The sequence below is a fragment of the Hyperolius riggenbachi genome, chromosome 6 (genome assembly GCF_040937935.1).
Source record: "Hyperolius riggenbachi isolate aHypRig1 chromosome 6, aHypRig1.pri, whole genome shotgun sequence".
Lineage (NCBI taxonomy): Eukaryota > Metazoa > Chordata > Amphibia > Anura > Hyperoliidae > Hyperolius > Hyperolius riggenbachi.
The window spans coordinates 59,648,820-59,667,473 of record NC_090651.1 but is presented as its reverse complement, the minus strand read 5'-3'; the positions used below and the strand labels follow the sequence as shown (position 1 = coordinate 59,667,473).

The following is an 18,654-nucleotide window of genomic DNA, read 5'->3' as shown; positions in this document are numbered from 1 at the left end:
CCTCTGGGCTTCAAACACATTACCATTATATATATATATATATATATATATATATATATATATATATATATATATATATATATATATATTAGTTTGATTGTAACAGTGCTGTATATTGGTACGTAACCTCGTCCTCCAAGTGATGTTTAAAAAGAAAAGGGGAACAAAATAAATAAATACATTGCAAATTGAGAAGTTAAAAAATACAGGTAGAAGAGAGATCAAGAAATGATTGATATTTGCCATGTATTTGGTTCATATTATTTGATCCACAATCAGCCTGCACGTCATCATCTTTACTACTGGCAGACATGAAAAAGAAAACACCAACTGCCATTATACATATGCACAGAGGAGGATACTGGTTGCTTAGTAGTTGGAGCCAAGGTACTGACATCACACTGTGGGAGGGGTTTCACCACATTATCAGCCATTACAGACATCCCTGATGATCTATTTGAGAGAAGGTAACGATTTCTCGTGGGAAAGGGGATATCAGCTACTGATTGGGATGAAGTTCAATCCTTGATTACAGTTTCTCTTTAACCACTTGCCGACCGCACACTCATAACGTGCGTCGGCAAAGTGGCAGCTGCAGGACCAGCGACGCAGTACTGCGTCGCCAGCTGCAGCCTAATTAATCAGGAAGCAGCCGCTCGTACGAGCGGCTGCTTCCTGTCAAATCACGGCGGGGGGCTCCGTGAATAGCCTGCGGGCCGCCGATGGCGGCTCGCAGGCTAGATGTAAACACAAGCGGAAATAATCCGCTTTGTTTACATTTGTACGGCGCTGCTGCGCAGCAGCGCCGTAAGGCAGATCGGCGATCCCCGGCCAATCAGCGGCCGGGGATCGCCGCCATGTGACAGACCACATCCTGTCACTGGCTGCACAGGACGGATAGCGTCCTGTGCAGCCCGGAACACCAGGGGGAGGCAGCAGGTAGGAGAGGGAGGGGGAATTTCGCCGCGGAGGGGGGCTTTGAGGTGCCCCCCCCGCCACCCACAGCAGGCAGGAGAGATCAGACCCCCCCAGCACATCATCCCCATAGGGGGGAAAAAAGGGGGGCAATCTGATCTCCCTGCCTGCACCCTGATCTGTGCTGGGGGCTGCAGAGCCCACCCAGCACAGATCAATCAAACCAGCGCTGGTCCTTAAGGGGGGGTAAAGGGTGGGTCATCAAGTGGTTAAAGAGGAACTTAAACCAAGGATTGAACTTCATCCCAATCAGTAGCCAATACCCCCTTTCCCACAAGAAATGTTTACCTTTTCTTGAATAGCTTATTGGGGGTGGGAGGTCTCTATGGCTGATATTGTGGAGAAACCCCTCCCACCGTGTGATGTCATGACCATGGTCCTGACAGATTGCTGTCTGTGACCCTAATTGCACTGTGGGAAATAACAGCTTTCTCCAACTGCCAAGCAAGCAATTTTTCCCTCTGTGCATGCTGTAGAACTCTCAGTAACGCACATTCTTTACAGATTTTACAATGGGCAAACACTGACTAAATAATTCATAAATGAATATTATTTAAAAAAAAAACGCAGTTTTATTCATTATGTTATTTTCACTACAGTTCCTCTTTAAGGATGTTACAAATCCGAACCGTGTCTGTGATTGGGTCTCTTTAAACTAGTATGTAGCTGTTTTATACTCATTTTTTATTCCTTTCCGCCTCTTTCTGGCTGCTGGCCCTTTTCACTCGCTAGACTCGGTATTTGTAAAACCAGCCGGGCAATATGACAGGTTCTCAAAATGGAAACCCCAGTGCTTGTTCCAGATTGTAAGCAATTTTGATAACCCTGACAGCTAACACAATCAACGAGTCCATAATTTCAAAGACGTTAACATATGAGATGGTGCCATGCCAAGTGCCAGCCTGGTGCCAAACCTGCCAGGTGTTTCATCCGAGGGACGGTGCTTGGAGAAGGGTGGTCCAATATGTTTAAACTACAGTAGTAGAGCGGCGGGGCCATCGTGGGAATTTATTATTATCCCCAGCCCTGACAGGACGTAATAATCCTTGCGCTGCGCCTAGGCATTTATTGCGTTAATGGCTGTTCCGTCGGCAGCCTGGCCCCTGAATATTCATGAAGTTGCTATTCCCAGAGCTGCAGAGCAGCAGCTGTTGGTGAATCACAGCAAATGTTCAAGAGATTTCCTCCAATATAAACACCCCTTGCAGCTGAGTACAGGAGACCCGGGCACCGGCGAGGACCGGCATCAAACATTTATGGCCACTGAGTTTTGGAGGACCTCATTTTGCAGGACCAAAAAGGCACCACTCCACGAACGCCAACAACGCTCGGAGGAGAATTTGTTATTTTCTGTTATATTATTTCCCGAAGAAATGCCGATCTGTTTTGTTTTATTAGTCCAGATTATTTGCAAAGTGCAGCAAAGCGTAAGCTTGTTTTAAAAAGAGTGTAGAATTGGAGGTGTCTACTGTGAAGCTGGGTGATCAGGTCAACCTGCAAACTTGGCAATAGGCTCATGTGGCTTGCTGGAAGATTTAAAAGCAGGAAGCCACAACATAGGGTTCTGATTCCTATTAAAGCGGAACTGTACATAGAAAATAAACACATTGTTTCACTTACCTGGGGCTTCCCCAAGCCCCCAGCAGCTGTCTTGTCCCGCGCTGGTCCTGCCCGAGCCTCCGTTCTCCCGCTGCCGCTCCGTCCCGTACCTCGACTTGTAAGTCGAGGCCAGCACAGTCCTGCCAAGCGTATCCTTTCTTCGTGTTCCCCTCTGCAATAGCGGGGAACCCAAAGAAAGGATACGCGTGGCCATAGCCGCGCAGGCACAGTGGCCCGGCGGCGAAACCGAAAGTAGCTGGCGGCGGGAGAATGGAGGCTCGTCGAAAAGCGGCGCGGGACAGGACAGCTGCTGGGGCTTTGGGAAGCCCCAGGTAAGTGAAACAATGTATTTATTTTCTATCTACGGTTCCGCTTTAAAGGGCACCTGAACTGACAATAAGCCCATAAAACCTCAAACCCACCTCTCTCCCCATATATCTGCTCAGAGATGGAAAGCAGAGAGGTGAGCTGCAGCTTTTTGACCCCAAGGTCACAGCCATTTTTTTTGTAGGACCGAAACTAAAGTAGAACTAATTACAGGCGTGGCAGTAAAGGACATGATCATGGCTAGCTCAGCTCTGGTTTGCTTTGAATACAAGCAGGGCCGGATTTACCATAAGGCACTGTAGGCACCTGCCTACAGGCACCTGATGATGGAAAGGTGTCTCACTCCCCTACTTGAGTGCCTCCCTTCTCCCTGTCCCAAGTGGAGCATAAATGAGAGGTTACTCACCAGGCCCTTGGCATTCCACTTATAAAATCTCCCTTCAGTCCGGGGCACCTCTAGCTACCTAATACCTGGGGGCACCTTTAGCTATGTAGTATTAGGTAGGCAGAGGTACACTAAGTATTAAGGGACACCTTCAGCTTCCGATACCTGGCAGGGAAAGTAAGAGAGAAGTGACAGCTGGGCCAGCCACCACACTTGCGGGTTCGGTGGGGGTTTGTAGGTTCATGGAGGGCGAAATCTAAGGTGCCAGAACATCTGTGCCTATAGCCTCCTGTGTTGTAAATCCGGGCATAAATACAAGTTAATGGAGTTCCCAGTATTAGCGACTACTTCCTAGCACAAGTAACTAGTTGCAAGTCAAGCAACTAGTTACTACAATTAGTGAGTAGTTGTTGTGACTAATTGTCAGCAACTCAGTCACCTACGTGACACTCTCCTGAGGCTGAATCTAAGCAGTGTTCTTGCTCTGCCTGTGTATCACCCTCAGACAGGGTTCCTGGTTTCAGCCTCCCCACATATGTGATGTTACAAAACACAGCATGCACAGGGATCACTAAGTTGTTAGGTACCTCCCACCGGCCGTTTGCACCAATGGAAAGGTCAGGTTAAGACAATAAATGTGTTGGTTGTCATGCAAATGGCAGTTCACTTTAAGAAAACTAGTTAGTTGGTTCTGATGGAGGGATTCCATAGTCTCCTTGGGAGAGAGTTACAGTGTGTATATAAATGGGAGGCTGTGGGCAAAGCATTACTGGCTTTGTGCTCACTCTGATTACTCTGACTTCTGCATTCATCGCTGGTTATTTATAATAACAACCCAGGAATTTCACAGCCAACTTGTGGTCACAGGAGATCAAGGGGTTTCAACAAAGCTTCACATGACCTTCAATGACCAATAAGAGGTCAGGGATATTCCCAGTTTGTCAGATCGAAGCTGCTTAACTCTTCCTCTGCCAATGACAAGACTTGCACAAGGTTGTCGAAGTGTTAAAACAAGCTTATTACTGTACTAACCATAAGACTTGGTTCACGTTTCATCTGATTCTTACTATGTGTGGTGTTGTCACCGTCTACAGCACGAAACCCTCGTTCCTAGAGTCTCAGGGGGCCATTTATCAAGGGTGTCTGAGGCAAAATATTGCTAGGTTTTTAGAAATCAGTGCAGAACTGTCTCAGATATCTTAAGAAATAACTAGACAGTGCAGTTTCCTTCTAAAACTGCTATTCTTCCTTCCTCATCCAGCCCTTGTTACCACGGGAGCATAGGGGACGGACCTAACATGAATCCACCTTAATCAAGTTATTCAGGCAGCAAAATCTGGGGGGGTTGGGAGGTAGTTTGGGCCTCTTACCTTCTCTCCGCTCTCCCGCCCGCCTTCCTGGCACTCACACTACCCTCCCTCATCCAGGCATCCCTGAATCCCAAGCCTCATTGACTGGAGCCTCTCCACTATGACATCATAAGAAGGTGAGGTGTCAATATATGCCTCTTATCGTGTCATGCTAGGGTAAAACCTAACCACCGGTGAGAGATCACCAGGGCCAGTCAGAGGGGAAGCTTTGGCATGTGACCAATCAGGCGTGGGTGCTGGCACCAGACCGGCCAATCATAGCCACCTGCTGCTAAAAGGGATAAACAACAAAAAAACAACAACATAGCAACGACATATTTAGCCATGTCACTAACTTAGGTCAGTTTGGGGGGAGCCAATGAACTTATGTATATGGTTCTGGGATGTGGGAAGAAACTAAAGTGCACAGAGGAAACCCAAGCAAACATGGGCAGAATGTTCAAACTCTATGCAACTACAGTCCTGGCCCAGATTAGAACTAGGGACCCTAGTGCTGCAAGGTGAGAGTTTTGTCCACCTTACCACCAAACAGTCGCATTGCGGAATCTCAGAGGAGCTCAGTCTAACATTTACCAAAATCATAGTCTGATATTCTTAATATATTCTAGAGTTCACTTTGGGTGAGTGGGGTGGGGGGTGTTGACAAGTTAATTTTCCAGTATGTTTTTGGGTTGTGTGAGGAAACAAGAGCCCCGAGAAAACGTGAGGAGAACATACAAACTCTATGCCGAAAGGGTCTTGGTTGAGTTTTGAACCTGAGACCCTAGTGCTGTACATCAGTGAGCCTCCATGAATCCTGGATACAGGGGCATAGCTACAAATCATAGGGCCCCCCAGCAAAACTTTGATGACACCCCCCAATGTTCAAATGTTTTACCTTCCCTACCCCTGCTAACCCTCACATCCTGGGCCCCATCTTACAAGGGTCCTCGTGTGGACATGAAGTGTGGACATCGTAATCTTCACACCCATAACAAGTGTAGCCACAAAAGCAGCTGATCTGAAGGATGGACCCCTTTATCAGAGGGGGTAAAGTAGTAGTTGGGGTCCCCTTACAGCTTTAGGCCCCCCTGCAGTTGTAGGTGCTGCTCCCTTGTAGTTACATACCTGCTTGGATACTAATCGTGACCCAGAGGGGGCCCTGTGTAAAACCAGCACTTTCAGCAGTCACCATCCCGGACACCAGCGACATGCAATTTTCCCTGCAGATATGATTTTATATATTTATTTACATTTTGTATGTGCCGAGTTTGGTTTTCTATCCTACACTTAGAGTATCCTATCTAATAATATACCTGTGTCCCTGCGTCATCCTGTCCCTGTACCAGTGTGCTGCGCTACTGCGCATGTATAGGACGGACAGCCGCTGGGACAGGAGGACAGGGCCAAGGAGCCAGGCAGACTGGTGCACGCGCGGGGCGGATGGGTGTGCGCATGCACACTGACTGGCGGTGGCGCAGTGAAAAGACCTAGAGCCCTTTTTTAAACGGGCTTAGGTCAACTGGTATGAAATAATTATCTAGCATTCTTATGTAGTTCACATTACCTGGAATTTCCTTTCTAATAAAAAAATAATAATAATAATAATTGTGAAATCACTGGGATGAGCTGGGAAATTTGGCTGGTGATCAGGCTTTATTATTAGAAGAAAGGGATGCAGCCGCTGCCAAGAGAAGTAATAACTTGTGAAAGGAATAGGCCCAGCTTTGTGTCTCACTACAGAAGACAAGCTTATGAATTCTGCCGCAGAGTAGAATAAAATTCACCCCGTTTCAGCAAGCGGGAGTATCAGCCGGTAATACAATCTGTTATTCCAAGAGCTTATATCCCCCAAATATCCCAGGAATCTGATTCCTTCTCCTCAGAGGTGAATGGCTCCTTTTTTTCCTGCTAAGCATCAAGAGGTGAAATCGGACAATAAGAGCTTGATGCGGAATGCTTTTTCTTTTTCCAGGAGAAAAATAGAAAATAACGCTGATCTGATCGCTGAGGAGATTATTACGATAGTCTGATACACTTTAGTAACAAATCAGGTAAAAGGGAAATTTGGGCGCATGGCAGCGAACACTATGGGGCACCAGGGGGCGCCAAAATTTGCCACAAAATCGCGGCTTTTATAATGTGGCTAGGAAATTACATTTGGGTGCATGTAGATTCTGGGTGGGGAAATTTCCCATGCTTGCCGGTAATTGAGCACCTCCATGCGCCCAAATGTAACTTCTATGCCGCATATTGCGGCTTTGGGGTTAAGGGGGTAAAGAGGACCTGAACTCTTGCACAGGACACAAGGAAAACATAACAGAAATGCACCTGTATGCATTTAAAGAGGTTAGCCTGTGTAATTCCCCCTCATTTGTGTCTAATCACTAGCAGTAATTTGATCCTCCCATGTGTCACATGACTGCCTATGGCACATAAGCAGATAAGCCCATTTGAAAGTACAGGCTGTAAACAATATGTCTGCTTCCATGAATCAGGAAGTAGAAACTGTGCCAATTTATTTTAGGATTTGTATCAGCTGTAACAAAGAAATGTTTTTTGTTTAAAGGGGCACTATTGCTAAATTTATCTTTTTTAGACCCTTTAGCATACGTATGTGTAGTTGGAGGATTGATTTTTGCACATTAGGCACTCTTTTGCAAATGTATTTGTTTTCTGGCAATAAACATTTAGAGACATGCATTCACGTCAGTTTTTGTACCTTTCCGACGCCAATGCAGCCTATACCATTGTGTAATGGGGAGGCATCTTGTCCTAGGTAGTGAGTGGCCGTTATCTTCCACGCCTCTGGCCATCTCATTTCTTTTCTCCCACCTTGTAACTGCACTATCGAGCAGTTACTGAGTTCGCAGCAGCAGCAGCAGCCGTAAACAGATGGGCGCAGCCTCCTCCGTGCGTATGTGGCTGCGTGTAGGCTGCCCCAGCCGCCAAGGACCCCCTTTACCTATGCAGGCAATGAAACGGACACCTATTGTTGTCCGTTTCCATGGTAACCTGACCGGCATTTTTGCTCTGCGCAGGCTTGCGGTGGCATCAAAGAGCTCACAAAGCGCTGTAGCTGTGTTGCTCTCGATTGTGCATTGATCTTTTTTTATTTATACAAAGTATTTTTACAGGGTTTTTTTTTTAGCTGAGAAAATAGGTATTTATTTATGTATTATTATGTATTGTATATGTTAATATTTCAACAGCAAAATTACTTTATCTTTATTTAAAAACAAACAATACTTAAATAAATATCTACCTACTTTCTCAGCTAAAAAAACCCTGTAAAAATACTTTGTATAAGTAAAAAAAATCAATGCACAATCGAGAGCAACACACAGCTACAGCGCTTTGTGAGCTCTTTGATGCCACCGCAAGCCTGCGCAAAGCAAAAATGCCGGTCAGGTTACCATGGAAACGGACAACAATAGGTGTCCGTTTCATTGCCTGCTTAGGTAAAGGGGGTCCTTGGCGGCTGGGCAGCCTACACGCAGCCACATACGCCTGGAGGAGGCTGCGCCCATCTCTTTACGGTTGCTGCTGCTGCGAACTCAGTAACTGCTCGATATTGCAGTTACAAGGTGGGAGAAAAGAAATGAGATGGCCAGAGGGGTAGAAGATAACGGCCACTCACTACCTAGGACAAGATGCCTCCCTATTACACAATGGTATAGGCTGTATTGGCGTCGGAAAGGTACAACTGACGTGAATGCATGTCTCTAAATATTTATTGCCAGAAAACAAATACATTTGCAAAAGAGTGCCTAATGTGCAAAAATCAATCCTCCAACTACACATATGTATGCTAAAGGGTCTAAAAAAGATAAATTTAGCAATAGTGCCCCTTTAAAGGTTATTATACTGTTGTGTAACTTTTAGAACAGAGAGGAGTTCTGAGTTGAGATTTAAGGTTTAAGAGGGGGTAGGGTTAGACATCACTGGTGGGGTTAGGGTTAGGTACCACGGGGGGGAGTCTTAGGGTTAGGCACCAACAGAGGCAGTCTTAGGTTTAGATACCACCAGGGGGGTTTTAGGGTTAGGAATCAGCAGAAGGAGGGTTCTGTGTGAGAGTAAGGCCTCTTTCGCAGTGCGACGTTAAAGTCGCACATTAAAACAACATTTAACGCAGAATAACTCACTGCAATGAAAAATCAATGCCCCATTCACAGTGCACACGTTGCGTTGGTGTCTAACGCTGCACGTTAAGTGCAAGTGCTGCATGCAGTGCGTTATACATGTTATTAGCTGCGTTGGACTGTTTGCACATGCTCAGTAATGACTTGGAAGTATACTTTTCATTGCCTGTATGCTCTACCTTATGCGACCATAATGGGGCATTAAGTTGCGTTGTGACCTTTTTAGGGCATTGTGGTATAATTTGCGTTGCGACTTTAATGTCGCATCAAACCGCAACGTTCTGCTGTGAAAGAGGCCTAAGGCTAGGTTTAGTCATAGTAAAATATTGGTAAAACTTACCAATCATTTACTATTGGAATCCAGTGGAATATCGCTAATTTTAGCAATATTCTACTAGCGGCAATCCCCTGCACCCTTTTTTCCAGGCGCTTTTATTTCATGTATGTCTTTAGCAAACCCACCATGCTGCATTATAGTGGACCTGTAGTGTATTGCTGTAAGAAAATGGTGGTAAGACGCTACAGCCTTCCCACCACAGCAGCAGGGCCAGATTTCTAGAAAAGCCTCAATGGCCCTGGCCTTGGGCTGCTACAGCCCATAGGGGCACCTGGGCATGGTAACAGGGGCTGCTATATATGAAAGAGAAAGCTGCAAATGGAGAGCATTACATGAAAAGGAGGAATCCAATGTTCAATGGAGCACTTCATGAAAGAGAGAGGTTACAGTACGTGGATGATACACATGGTAAAGGGGGCTGCACATTCAAAGGGGGTGCACTACTCAACATGGTAGGGGAGCCCCAACATGCTTTGCCTAGGGGCAGTAAAAGTATAAATCCGGCCTTGCACAGCAGCACTCCTTGGGGATTCCAAGAAGAACTCCACGTTCTGCTACAGCCAGAATAACCAGAAGGCAACATAAGCAGATGCCTGGGGGGCTGGTGGGTGTCAAATGACCTGTCTGTCATCTTCCCTGAGGACCCTTACCCCCACATCACCTTATCAAAAAGGCCAGGTGGGAATCAATGCCTGGTACACACAATGCCATTTTCCTTCAGATTGACGGGTCGAATGGATCATTTCCGGTATGTCTGATCTCTCCCTGGTGACAACAGGATCGATTTTCTGCAATACTGATCTTAAAAAATCTGTTGTGTTCTCGCGCCTGAGTCATAGTAAATTAGTTGCTGAGAGTAGCCAATCAAAATCCTTATTTCATTCTACATCATCATCATAACTCTAATGCCAGAGGTCCACTGAGAGCAATGCTTGCAAAAGCACAGCTCTTTGTATAGCATTTTTTGGCCATGCTTTGTATCGCCTCTCTCAGTGAAGGAGATACGCGCTGACAGACGCGTGTAAGGCAGGGCTGCAGCAATTAGCCCTGCCTCACCAGGAAGAGATCCCCACAAAGAACGGAGGGGATTTGGGGGGTAAGGGCCCCCCGTTGTGCGGCGGGATAGCGGCGTTTTAGCAGGGACACACATGCCCCTGCTGAATATAAGAGCTGAAGCGAGTTTTATTCTCGCTTCAGACTCTCTTTAAGAGGTTGGTTGCCCCTTGTGCAACCTTCACTTGTGAGTAGCCTCATCCTTTTTGTTTTCCATCACGCTTCTTGTTGTAGTGGCTGGATAGTGTACTGAATAAGGGCGCTGCCTCTGACACAGGACACGTGGGTTTGAATCTCAGCTCTTCCTGTTCAGAAAGCCAGAACCTATTCAATAAGAAAAACTTGGCAGAGGCGTAGCTAGGGTTTTCAGCGCCCGGGGACAAAGACTATTTTGCGCCCCCTAAGGTGAAGGGTCGTGACCAAATGTGGGCGTGGTTATGGGTACTCCACATTTGGTCACGCCCCTTCAAATGTACATGGAGGTTAGCAGGCTCACGCTCACCCACCCTCCCTCAGTATGTACCTTCCAGCATGTTCCAAGACAAATTCAGCAATCATGAGCCCCCCACCCCCATCAAGACAAATTCCGCAATCATGAGCAAACATGAGGCCCCCAACAAGACAAATTTAGCAATCCTGAGGCCCTCAACAAGACAAATTCAGCAATCATGAGGCCCCTAACAAGACAAATTCAGCAATCATGAGGCCCCTAACAAGACAAATTCAGCGATCTTGAGGCCCCCAACAAATCATGAGGCCCCCAACAAGACAAATTCAGTAACCATGAGGCCCCCAACAAGACAAATTCAGCAGTCATGAGGCACATAAATAGACAGCATTTCACATAAATAGGCAGAATGTCCCCTTAATATGGTAGACACCTCTCACCTGGCAGCAGTTCCCCAAAATACACTCAATCTGACAGCAATGCTTGCCCAAAAATAGGTAGCCCCAGGTCTATAGGTGTCCCCAGAATAGGTGGCCAGCAGTATAGATGTCCCCAGAACAGGTAGCCAGGGGTAGAGATGTCCACAGAACAGGTAGCCAGGGGTATATGTGCCCAGTATATGTAGGCAGGGGTATGTGTCCCCAGTATATGTAGCCAGAGGTATATGTGCCCAGTATATGTAGCCAGGGGTATAAATGCCCAGTATATGTAGCCAGGGGTATACGTACCCAGTATATGTAGTTAGGGGTATATGTGCCCAGTATATGTAGGCAGGGGTATATGTGCCCAGAGTAGGTAGCCAGGGGTATATGTGCCCAGAGTAGGTAGCCAGGGGTATATGTGCCCAGAGTAGGTAGCCAGGGGTATATGCCCAGTATATGTAGGCAGGGGTATATGTGCCCAGAGTAGGTAGCCAGGGGTATATGCCCAGTATATGTAGGCAGGGGTATATATGCCCAGAGTAGGTAGCCAGGGGTATATGTGCCCAGAGTAGGTAGCCAGGGGTATATGTGCCCAGAGTAGGTAGCCAGGGGTATATGTGCCCAGAGTAGGTAGCCAGGGGTATATGTGCCCAGAGTAGGTAGCCAGGGGTATATGTGCCCAGAGTAGGTAGCCAGGGGTATATGTGCCCAGAGTAGGTAGCCAGGGGTATATGTGCCCAGAGTAGGTAGCCAGGGGTATATGCCCAGTATATGTAGGCAGGGGTATATGTGCCCAGAGTAGGTAGCCAGGGGTATATGTGCCCAGAGTAGGTAGCCAGGGGTATATGCCCAGTATATGTAGGCAGGGGTATATATGCCCAGAGTAGGTAGCCAGGGGTATATGTGCCCAGAGTAGGTAGCCAGGGGTATATGTGCCCAGAGTAGGTAGCCAGGGGTATATGTGCCCAGAGTAGGTAGCCAGGAGTATATGCCCAGTATATGTAGGCAGGGATATATGTGCCCAGAGTAGGTAGCCAGGGGTATATGTGCCCAGAGTAGGTAGCCAGGGATATATGTCCAGTATATGTAGCCAGGGGTATATGTGCCCAGAGTAGGTAGCCAGGTCAGGTGTCCCCCTCCCCAGCAGGAGGGGAGCAGCGCAGAGAAGAGCTGCTCTCCCTTCCTGGCTGTCCCCTCTAATGTCCGGGTGGCTGGCAGCGGCGGGCGGAACTTACCTCCGTCTCGTCGCAGCGCCGGATGGATCTGCCACTACTCTGGTCTGGTCCAGACCAGAGAGAGCAGCGGCTGCACACTCGAACTTCCGGCCGGCGCTGGAGCGAGACGGAGGTGAGTTCCGCCCGCCGCTGCCAGGCCAGCCACCCGGACATTGGAGGGGACAGCGAGGAAGAGAGAGAGCACCTAAGGTGAGGGAAGGAGGGGGGATATGGCCCCCCTTCCCCACCGTCCGCACAGCTCCCCCTCTTCTCTGCGCTGCTCCCCTCCCCTCCGCCGCAAAAAAAAAAAAAAACCTGCAGCTCAGCCAGGCTGAGGGCGCCCTCGGGGACCAGGCGCCCCGGGGCACTTGTCCTACCCCGACCCCCCCTAGCTCCGCGCCTGAAACTTGGGCAAGACTCCGTAACACTGCTACTGCTTACTGAACGCTCCCTAGTGGCTGCAGCTCTGGCGTTTTGAGTCCGCCAGGAGAAAAGGGCAATATAATTGTTATTCATCTTGTGTTCTTATGCCACACTGCACCATTCGGGCTCCCAATGTCTCTGTCCTCTTCTTTTTTAGGGTGTTTGTCCAAGGACCAAGGAAAATTACGGCAAGTGGTCAATAATCATGATGATGTCAATGATGATGATGTCAATGATGAAGACAGGATCTCTTTACCTACTGAAAAAAATAAGAGATTAAGAAATAATACTTTTTAACAGCTATCTAGTTTAGCAAACTTACAGGAAACTAGTCTTCTTCTTCAGGCATTTCATCTTACAGTATCTTTTTTTTTATTTTTTTACCCACAATCCTTTTGGTTTACATGGTACAAAAACCTTTCACCCTACCTTGCATTCATAGTAAGATGTTTGTTACAAAGTGTGCAATAGTAAACTGCCTCATCTCCATCTTTATATTGTAACCATAGAAACATATGCTAATGATGTTGCAATGGGGAGGACTGCTGCTGCCGAGTCCCTAGCATATTTTGTTCTCCGGGCCAGTCTTCTCTTGGAAGGCGTCCATCGTACACACAACAGCAGGTTTTGTCACCAAACAACTTTTCCTAAACGACGCTCCCAACAGATCCATTTATAAAGATGCCTGCGTGCTTCTCACAGCAATAACAGGAGGAGGGGGGAGTCACATTTCTATTTTATGTATCTCTCATTATATCTGTGGTCCTTCAGGGAAGCCCACTTACTCTTGTATACCACAGGGGTAAATCGCAATGAAAGGGGAGATGAACAAAGACCACATAAGTAGAACGTCTGATGTGTGAGATGGATATTGGCGTTGTTCCTGGTGAATATTAAACATGTATAGATGTAAATGATTTTGGGATTTGGAAACGGCGAGGAGGAATCTTTCCAGCGAGGACACAGACAGCAGGAGAGACGATTTAAATGATAAGGGTAATTATAGAGTGTAAATATGTAAATCAGCTCAAAAACTGCTAATCAATAATACAATTAATAAATGACTATTTTGCCCCCTAAAGAGATCCTAAGTGGCATGGACGATTATTGTCACCTGCAGAGATTGGGCTTCAATCTCTTGGGTGACAGTTCAGGGCTGAGTGCTGTACAGATGTGTCAGTAGCCTGCAGGCAGGGCCGGCCCTAGGTTTCACAGCGCCCTGAGCGAAACCTGATTTTTGTACCCCCCGCCTTTCATCCTCTTTCCACGTGCGCACACACGCACGCACGTATACACACACACACAGGCCCATATGCAATTCCCCTTTTCTCCTGAGATCTCTCCTAGAACAGTGGTTCCCAACCTTTTTGACGTTGTGATACATCACGCCAAATGCTCAGATCTCTGTTACATGTATATTAGAAAAAATACTATTAATAACCACGAATGGATGGAAAGAGTGCATTATCCTGAATACACTTAAAAATGAAGGCTAGAACCTTTCAGGAATATTAATAAAAACAATCAGTGGGACAGTTATCCGCCTCCCCCTATTTAGAATGATAGCACAGCACTGACAATTTGCACCACAGGTTATAGCCGCAGTGCCCCCCCCCAAAAAAAAAAAACGCCCTCAGACTCAGTGTAGGTAGGTAGCCAGGTATAGGTGCCCCAGTATAGGATCTCATGTGTAGGTGCCCTCAATATAGGTTGCCAAGCATAGGTGCCCCCAGTATAGGCAGTATAGGAAGTCAGTTGAAGGTCTCCATCCCTCCATAGTTAGCCAGGCATAGGTGCCTCCAGCATAGGTAGCCAGGTGTTGGTGCCCTCAGTAAAGGTAGCCAGCTATAGGTGCCCTCAGTATAGGAAATCAGGTGTAGGTGCCCTCAGTATAGGCAACCAGCTATAGGCGCCCCTTTGGAAGCTGGCGCCCTGAGCGACCGCTCCGGTCGCTCATATCAAAGGCCGGCTATGCCTGCAGGCTAGCTAACTGTCCTGTTGCTATGGAGAGGGGAGGAGGGATGATGTTCTGCTTTAAAAGGAAACCTGAAGTGAGAGGGATATAGGACTGACATATTTATTTTCATTCAAACTATACCAGTTCCCTGCCACTCCTGTTGCAGTAGAAACAATAGAGATGGAGGAGTGCTCCGTAGTGTGTTAAAATTTTGCATCATAAAACAGGCAAGGAATAAAATACACTTGGATAGTAGTGTAAAGAAGACTGGTCATGGGTATAACCCAAATCAATAGCCTAAGGTGGCAACCTATTCCTCCTCTGTGGCCAACAGGGGTGGATGTCCTGGATGGTAGGTGGACAAGGGGTGCCTCAGTTCGGTAGTCGTGTGCCAGTGACGTCACAACGCGTTTCGGCATGTCCACGTCTTCATCAGAGGAGGAATATTTTGCCACCTGAGGTTAATGATTTAGGTTATACTCATGACAAGTCTTATTTACACTACTGTCCAGTAAGTGTATTTTATTCCTTGCGTGTTTTAAAAATGTTAATACACTACAGAGTGTTCCTCTTTCTTCTTCTGCAACAGTAACACCTTCAGCCGGGGTTGAGGAGCTGCTATTGGTGTGTATTGTATCATCATTGTGTTGGAGTAGCGCAAGATTGCACATCACTTCCCCTGCCAATCCTGCTGATCTTCCTGGCATTGGTAATGTCTGAATCACCCACCTGAAACAAGCATACAGATAATACACTTACGGTAGACATCAGTCAGAAACACCTGATCTGCTCCATGCTTGTTCAGAGTCTATAGCTAAAAAGCGTTAGAGGCAGAGGATCAGCAGGATCATATCTCTCTCACTTTAGGTTCTCTTTAGGCCCCGCCAGGGTATGAATACTGGGACCTGCCCCGCAGTTATCAGTATAGCTGGGGGTACTGAAAGAGACACTGAAGCGAAAAAAATAATGATATAATAAAATGGTTGTATAGTACGGATAATTACTAGAAAATTAGTAGCAAAGAAAATATTATCATATTTTTATTTTCAGTTATATAGTTTTTTTTTATAACATTGCAGCATTCTCTAATATTTGCAGTTTACACACTATTCAGCATTTTAAATGATTTTGCAGAGCAGGCCAGTGAACTATTGACCTGCTCTCTGCAGAGAAAAAGAAAATACAGTAACTGACAGTTGAGACAACAAGCTTCAGAAGACAGAGCTCTCTGCGACTTTGGAAGTCGTGGAGCTCAATGGCTCTTTTGCATAGATAACAACTGGAATTTCTTAACTCTTCCTGTACTGGAAACAATATTAGACTTATGTCTCTGCTCCTAATGTTTTATTTCGTAGCTGTACTACACATACAAATCATTATATCATCATTTTTTTTCACTTCAGTGTCTCTAGAAGCAATGACCAACCAACCTGCTAGAGGCAAGGCCGGATTTATACTTTTTCCGCCTCTAGGCCAAATAATTTGTAGCTTTCCTTCCATGTGCAGCAGTACCCCTCCCATTCCATGTGCAGCCCCCTCTTCCATGTATAATGTCCATGTAGTGCAGCCCCTCTCTTTCATATACAGCTTGATTGGGCATCAGCTTCCCTTTTTCATATGTTGCTCCCCATTTGCAGCCTTCTCTTTCTTATGTAGCATCCCCTATTTAAAGTATAGGTGCTCCCTTAGGCTGCAACCACCCAAGGTCCTGGCCTTTGTGGCCTTTCAAGAAATCCGGTCCTGGCTAATGGCAACACCAGACTATTTCTTCTGTATGTACAGTCAATAGTGGCTGGACTAGGCGTTTTTAGTCATTCTGTCTCTACTCTAGAAGGCTTTTCTATTCGGGAGATGTAGGGTGCCGACTGAACCTCCAATCATCCCATTCCCTCTCCGTTTTGAGAAAAATAAGAGACAGCAAAGTTGATTAAGAAAGCAAATCATCTTATTGATTCCCAGCGTGGAAAGTGCAGAGCGTAATAGGGAACATGTCCCGGCTTAATAAGGAGAAAGGAAGATTTACAGCACACATATGCTTTTCATTAAAGCACACTAAGAGGAAATAAGCAGCACTGACCCTTCCGCTGAGGCCGCATTCACTGTCTCTCCATACAAGCACTGCAGAGAGCAAAAAAAGTTACTTATAGGCAATAGATTATCTATACGCAATGCACCCTCCAATGCTTGCACTGGGCATCAATATGATGTCACTAACAATCTGTTTTCCTGACTCCACTCTGATTAACAGAGAAAAGCAAGGCTGGATTTTCTTCAGGCAATTTGCTACAGTTTTGATCGTCAAAGTCCAATATCAGCAACCAATCCTCACCCACCCTAACCTCAGATTATTAACACACACACACACACACACACACACACACACACACACACACACACACACACACACACACACACACACACACACACACACACACACACACACCCTCCCATTCTCGTGTGTTGTGTGTTGGGTAGTGAAACTCATCCTTAGTTTGCGATCTGCCTTGAACGCATCATGTACCATAGCAGGAGTTTGGTCTGGTCAGGTGTACATCTAAATCCCAGTTATACAATAACTCTGTTACCTTAAAGTGAACCAGAGACGAAGCACCCTCATGTATTTTACCATAGAAATCAGTGGGAACATTAGAGAAAACACCTACCCTGCCCTCTGTTTCATCCTCACTGCTAAAAGTGTCTGTTATCTAGCTGAGATAAGAATCCCGGACTGTGCATTGAGTCTGGCTTTGCTATAATGACTCAGCTATAATGATTTCTGAGCAAAGCCAGCAGGGGGCAGGCTTGGACTTGAAAAGACACAAAAGAACACAGTCTAAGCTATAATCTTTCTGTAGCAAAGCCAGCCGACTGCTTAGTCGGGATTCTTATCTTAGAGGTGATAACAGGCAAATTAAACAGAGAACAATGTAACAAAGAGCAGATTAGGTGTTTACTGTCATGTTCCCACTGATTTATAAGGTAAAATACATGAGGGTGTTTCATCTCTGGTTCTCTTTAAAGAGAGAGGATTGCATTTCATCCCAATCAGTAGCTGATACCCCCTTTCCCAGGTGAAATCTTTACCTTTTCTCAAATAGGTCATCAGAGACATCTGTATGGCTGATATTGTGGTGAAACCCCTCCCACAGTGTGATGTCAGCGCCTAGGTCCTGATAGTTTCCTGTCTGTAACCCTTGTTGCATTGTGGGAAATAACAGCTTTCCAGTACCTCCCTCTGTGCATATGTATACAGTATCTACAGTATCTACTGCATTGTTAGTGGGTGTGGTTATAGATAATGGCAGTTGGTGCTGTCTAGTTTTTCATGCCTGCCAGCAGTAAAGATGATTACATGCAGGCTCATTGTGGCTCAAAAAACATAAACAAATTAAATGGCAAATATCAATTATTTCTTGATATCTTTTTTTTTAACTTCTCACATTACAATGTATTGATCTATTTTTTCCCCTCTTCAGTTCCTGTTTAATTTGCGGCTTCCCGACAGTTTGTGGCAATATATCCAGGCATGGAGTCAGGAGAAGTAGAAACATGACAACATTAAACCATTTGTAGTTGCAACAATTTTCTGGGAGAAGTGTTGCGTTTTCTGACCAAAATTCAAGGGTGCCAATATTTTTGGCCAAGACTGTAAGAAATGGCTCTGCTAATACAGCTAATGTAATATGCTGCAACTCAAACTGGAGTTCTCATTAAATCAATCGGCAGATACTAATATTATAGGGATGCTCATTGGAATTCTGCGGAACTGAAACTTGCGCATTTCCGATCGGAAATTGGCTTAGAGCAGCGGTAATCGGAAATTGGTCTCGGAAATCGGATCTCCATGTAAATGTCGCATTATCACAACTCGGTAATTTTAGCCCAATCACTGAACTCGGAAGCCTCAGACCAATCAGAGAATGCAGAATTTTTCCTCGAAAATCAGATTACCGCGGTCATTTTAGACCAATCACAAGACTTGGATACTACTGAGTATTTCTGAGTCCTGTGATTGGCCTAAAT

General features: G+C 46.0%; 1 protein-coding gene across 3 annotated transcripts in view; it reads left to right on the top strand.

Moving 5' to 3' along the window:
- NFIA (nuclear factor I A) overlaps positions 1-18,654 on the top strand; it is a 678,234-nt gene that overhangs the window by 91,162 nt on the left and 568,418 nt on the right. The window contains exon 1 of one of the 3 annotated variants that reach the window (XM_068239384.1): positions 8,315-8,335. The exons of the other annotated variants lie outside the window; for them this stretch is intronic. The gene's annotated coding sequence lies outside the window, so the exon portion shown is untranslated. Of the gene's footprint in view, positions 1-8,314; positions 8,336-18,654 lie in introns of those variants that run through there. 3 annotated transcript variants of the gene reach the window in all.